Source organism: Lutra lutra, chromosome X (genome assembly GCF_902655055.1).
Source record: "Lutra lutra chromosome X, mLutLut1.2, whole genome shotgun sequence".
In the NCBI taxonomy this organism is placed as follows: domain Eukaryota; kingdom Metazoa; phylum Chordata; class Mammalia; order Carnivora; family Mustelidae; genus Lutra; species Lutra lutra.
In genome coordinates, this window is record NC_062296.1 from 1,769,228 (window position 1) to 1,775,227 (window position 6,000).

Sequence of the window (6,000 nt, forward strand, 5' to 3'; positions counted from 1 at the left end):
ATAATAAAGGTTAGAGCAGAAATCAATGAAATAGAAACTAGGAGAACAGTAGAACAGATCAATGAAACTAGAAGATGGTTCTTTGAAACAATTAATAAGATCAATAAGCCTCTGGCCAGACCTATCCAAAAGAAAAGAGAAATGACCCAAATTAATAAAATCATGAATTAAAGGGGAGAAATCATGACCAATATCAAGGAAATAGCAGCAATTATTAGAACTTATTACCAACTGCTATATGCCAGCAAACCAGGCAATCTGGAAGAAATGGACGCATTCCTGGAAACATAAATTACCAAGACTGAAACAGGAAGAAATAGACAGTCTGAACAGACCAATAGCTAGCAAGGAAATTGAAGCAGTGTTCAGAAACCTCCCAAAAAACAGGAATCCAGGACCAGACGGCTTCCCAGGGGAATTCTACCAAACTTTTTTTTTTTTTAAGATTTTATTTATTTGACGGGGCGCCTGGGTGGCTCAGTGAGTTAAGCCGCTGCCTTCGGCTCAGGTCATGATCCCAGGTCCTGGGTTCAAGCCCCACGTCGGGCTTTCTGCTCGGCAGGGAGCCTGCTTCCTCCTCTCTCTCTGCCTGCCTCTCTGCCTACTTGTGATTTCTCTCTGTCAAATAAATAAATAAAATCTTTAAAAAAAAAAGATTTTATTTATTTGACAGAGAGAGATCACAAATGGGCAGAGAGGCAAGCAGAAAGAGAGAGAGAGAGGAGGAAGCAGGCTCCCCGCAGAGCAGAGAGCCCGATGCGGGACTCAATCCCAGGACCCTGAGATCATGACCTGAGCTGAAGGCTGAGGCTTAACCCACTGAGCCACCCAGGTGCCCCATCTACCAAACATTTAAAGAAGAAATCAAACTTATTTTACTGAAGCTATTCCAAAAAATAGAAATAGAAGGAAAGCTTCCAAACGCATTCTTTTTTTTTTTTAAGATTTTTGATTTATTTATTTGTCAGAGAGAGAAAGAACACACATAAGTAGGCAGAGTGGCAGGCAGAGGCAGAGAGAGAAGCAGGCTCCCTGAGGGGCAAGGAGCGCGATGCGGGACTTGATCCCAGGACCCTGGGATCATGGCCTGAGCCGAAGGCAGAGGCTTAACTGCCTGAGCCACCCAGGCATCCCTTCCAAACACATTCTATGAGACCAGCATTACCCTGATCCCAAAACCAGATAAAGACCCCATAAGAAAGGAGAATTACAGACTAATATCCCTGATGAACTTAGCTAGAGTTTCTTTTTTTCACTTTGCTTTCCTGGATAGTGCAACACTGAATTAAAACAAAGGGAGGGGAGCCTGGGTGGCTCAGTGGGTTAAGTGTCTGCTTTCAGCTCAGGTCATGATCCCAGGGTCCTGAGCTTGAGTCCTGCGTCGGATGGAGGCCTGCTCAGTGTCGAGTCTGCTTCTTCCTCTCTCCCTGCCCCTTCCCCCATGTGCGCTCTCTCTCCTCTGTATCAAATAAATACAGAAATAATCTTCAAAAAGAAGGAAAGGTGGGGCACCTGGGTGGCTCAGTGGGTTAAGCCTCTGCCTTTGGCTCAGGTCATGATCCCAGAGTCCTGGGATTGAGCCCTGCGTCAGGCTCTCTGCTCAGCGGGGAGCCCGTTTCCCTCTCTCTCTGCCTGCTGCTCTGCCTACTTGTGATCTCACTCTCTCTCTGTTAAATAAATAAATAAAATTTTTTTTAAAAAGGAAAGGGAATCTTCTCAATGTTTAACCATTAAGTACAGTGTTTGTTGGGGGGGCGGGTGTTTGGTAGATACCTTTATGAGAGTAAGGACTTTCCCTGTCAGTCCCAGTTTGCTATGTGTGGAATTTTATCAAATGCATTTTCCCAGTGCATTGAGATGGTGACAGGAATTTCTTCCTTTCATCCATTAATATGGCAAATTACATTAATTGATTTTCTAATGTTAAACCACCTTTGCATTTTCTGGGCTAAACTTAATCTTGTCATGGTGTATTTTTTTCATATATAGTTCTGGATTGGCTTTCTTTCTTTCTTTCTCCCTCCTCCCTCCTTCCGTCCTTCCTTTCCTTTCCTTCCTTCCTTCCCTCCTTTCTTTCTCCCCCACCCCCTTTTCTCTCTGCCTTATATTACACTTGCTGAGTTTTGGTATAGAGACATCATAAAATGTGTTGGGAGAGTGTTTTTTTCCCTTTCTGTTCCTGGAACAATTTATCTAACAGAGGGGTTATTTCTTGAAGATCTGATAGAGTTCATCTACAGACTTTGGTTTTGCAGTCTCTTGCCCCTCTATCCATACATTTTAAGCTACTGATCCAATTTCTTTAATAATTACAGGACTGTGCAGGTTTTTTTTTATTTTTTCTTGAGTCAATTTTTTTTTGTGGTAAGAAATTCATCACATAAAATTTCCCATCCTGACCATTTTCAGTGTACAGTTCAGTAGTGTTAAGTATGCCTATACTGTTATGAAACAGATCTCCAGAACTTTCATTTTGCAAACCTGAAACTCTATACCCATCAAACAACTCTCCTTTGTGCCTTCCCTCCAGCCCTTGGCACCTATCATTTTTTTTCCATTTTTATGAATTTGACTACTTTAGATACCTCAGAGAAGTGGAATCATACAGTATTTGTCATTTGTGACTGGCTTTTTTCACTTGGCATAATGTCCTCGGGGTTCTTCCATGTCATAGGGGTGTATGGCAGGATTTCCTTCCTTTTTCAGAAAGAATAACATCCTGTTGTGTGGATAGACCACATTTTGTTCCACCATTCATCAACTGATGGATGCTCAGGTTGGCTCTTGTGAATATTGCTGCTGTGAACTTGGATATATAAGTGTTTCTGCTTTCAAGCTACACATTCAATGCCATCCCAATCGAAATACCATCAACATGTTTCACAGAGCTGAAACAATTCTAAAATTTGTATGGTACTAGAAAAGACCCTGAATAGCCAAAGGAATGTTGAAAAAAACAAAACAAAACAAAACAAAAAACAGAATCTGGAGGCATCGCATGCCAGATTTCAAGCTCTATTACAAAGCTGTCATCATCAAGACAGTATGGCACTGACACAAAAACAGACACATAGATCAATGGAACAGAATAGAGAGCCCAGAAATAGACCCTCAACTCTATGGTCAACTCATCTTCGACAAAGCAGGAAAGAGTACCTAATGGAAAAACGACAGTCTCTTCAACAAATGGTGTTGGGAAAATTGGACAACCACATGGAGAAGAATGAAACTGGATCATTTCCTTACACTGCACACAGAAACAAACCCAGCTAGGTGAAAGACCTCAATGTGAGACAGGAATTCATCAAAATCCTAGAGGAGAACACAGGCAGTGACATCTTTGACCTTGGCCCCAGCAACTTCTGGCTGGCCTAGTCTTCAAAGGCAAGGGAAACAAAGGCAAAAAGGAGCTACTGGGACTTCAAGATAAAAACTTTTGCACAACAAAGAAAGCAGTTGATAAAACCAAAAAGACAACCTACAGAATAGGAGAAGATATTTGCAAATGTCTTATCAGTTAAAGAGCTAGTATCCAAGATCTATAAAGAACTTAGCAAACTCAACACCCAAAGAACAAATAATCCAATCAAGAAATGGGCAGAGGACAGGAACAGACATTTCTGCAAAGAAGACACCCAGATGGCCAACAGACACATGAAAAAATGTTCCACATCACTTGGCTTCAGGGAAATACAAATCAAAACCACAACGAGCTACTACCTCACACCAGTCAGAATGGCTAAAATTAACAAGTCAGGAAATGACAGATGCTGGCGAGGATGCGGAGAAAGGGGCACCCTCCTGCACCGTTGGTGGGGATGCAAGCTGGTGCAGCCACTCCGGAAAACAGCATGGAGGTTCCTCAAAAAGTTGAAAATAGAGCTACGCTACGACCTAGCAATCGCACTACTGGGTATTTACCCCAAAGCATACAAATGTAGTGATGTGAGGGGGCACGTGCACCTCAATGTTCATAGCAGCAATGTCCACAATAGCCAAACCGTGGAAAGAGCCAAGATGCCCTTCAACAGATGAATGGATAAAGAGGATATGATACTCAGCCATCGAAAAATGAAATCTTTCCATTTGCAACAACGTGGTTGGAACTAGAAGGTGTTAAGCTAAGGGAAATAAGTTAATCAGAGAAGGACAATTATCATATGATCTCACTGATATGTGGAATTCAAGAAACATGACAGAGGACCATAAGGGAAGGGAGGTGAAAATAAAACAAGATGAAATCAGAGAGGGAGACAAACCATAAGATAACTTTTTTTGGGTAAGATTTTGTTTGTCAGAGAGAGAACACAAGCAGGGGGAATGGCAGGCAGAGGGAGAGGGGGAAGCAGGCTCCCGCTGAGCAAGAATTTCAATGCGGTGCTGCCTCCCAGGACCCTGGTATCATGACTTGAGCTGAAGGCAGACACTTAACTGAGGGAACCACCCAGGCATCCCCCATAAGAGACTCTGAACTCTAGGAAGCAAACTGAGGGTTGCTGGAGGGGAGGTGGGTGGGAGGAGTGACAACTGGGTGATGGGCATTAAGGAGGGTAGTTGATGAAATGGTCACTGGTGCTATACGCAATGAATGAATCACTAAATTCTACCCCTGAAACTAATAATACACTATATGTTAATTAATTGAATTTAAATAAAAATCTAAAAAACCAAAAACCCCACAAATATCTCTGCTTTCAATTCTTTAGGATAAATATATCTCCATAAGTAGGATTGCTGGATCAGATGATAGTTCTATTTTAAATCTTTTCAGGAACCTCCACACTGTTTCTGTGGCACCCATACCATTTTTTATCATTCCCAACGCTGCCCAAGTTTCCAGCTTCTTTACATCCTTGCCTACACCTGATATTTTCTGTGTGTGTTTTTTTTTAAAGATTTATTTATTTGAGGGGTGCCTGGGTGGCTCAGTGAATTAAAGCCTCTGCCTTCGGCTCAGGTCAGGATCTCAGGGTCTTGGGATCAAGCCCCGCATCGGGCTCTCTGCTCGTCAGGGAGTCTGCTTCCCTTTCTCTCTCTCTGCCTGCCTCTCTGCCTACTTGTGATCTCTGCCTATCAAATAAATAAATAAAAATCTTTAAAAAAAAAAGATTTATTTATTTGAGAGCGAGTGAGCAGGCACGGGGCAGAGAGAGAGAGAATCCTCAAGCAGACTCCCTCACGACCCTGAGACCATGACCTGAGCTGAAAGCAAGAGTTGGACGCTTAACTGACTGTGCCCCCTAGGCGCCTCCCCCGCCCCCCCCGTTCTGTTTTTTTTTTTGTTTGTTTTGTTTTGTTTTTTAAGATTTTTATTTATTTATTTGACAGAGAGAGTTCACAGGTAGGTAGAGAGGCAGGCAGGGGGGTGGGGGAAGCAGGCTCCCCACTGAGCGGAGAGCCTGATGCGGGGCTCGATCCCAGGACCCTGGGATCATGACCTGAACCGAAGGCAGAAGCTCAACCCACTGAGCCACCCAGGTGCCCCTGTTTTTTTTTTTTAATAGTAATCATCCTAATGGGTGTGAAGTGGTATTTTATTGTGGTTTTGATGTACATTTCCTTTTTTTTTTTTAATTTATTTATTTGTCAGAGAGAGCGAGGGAGAGAGAGCGAGCACAGGCAGACAGAATGGCAGGCAGAGGCAGAGGGAGAAGCAGGCTCCCTGACGAGCAAGGAGGCCGATGCGGGACTCGATCCCAGGACGCTGGGATCATGACCTGAGCCGAAGGCAGCTGCCCAACCAACTGAGCCACCCAGGCGTCCCTTTTTTTTTTTTTTAAAGATTTTATTTATTTATTTGACAGACAGAGATCACAAGCAGGCAGAGAGGCAGGCAGAGAGACAGGAGGAAGCAGGCTCCCCGCTGAGCAGAGAGCCCGATGCGGGACTCGATCCCAGGACTCCGAGATCATGACATGAGCCGAAGGCAGCGGCTCAACCCACTGAGCCACCCAGGCGCCCCTTGATGTACATTTCTTGATGATTAGTGATATTGAGCAT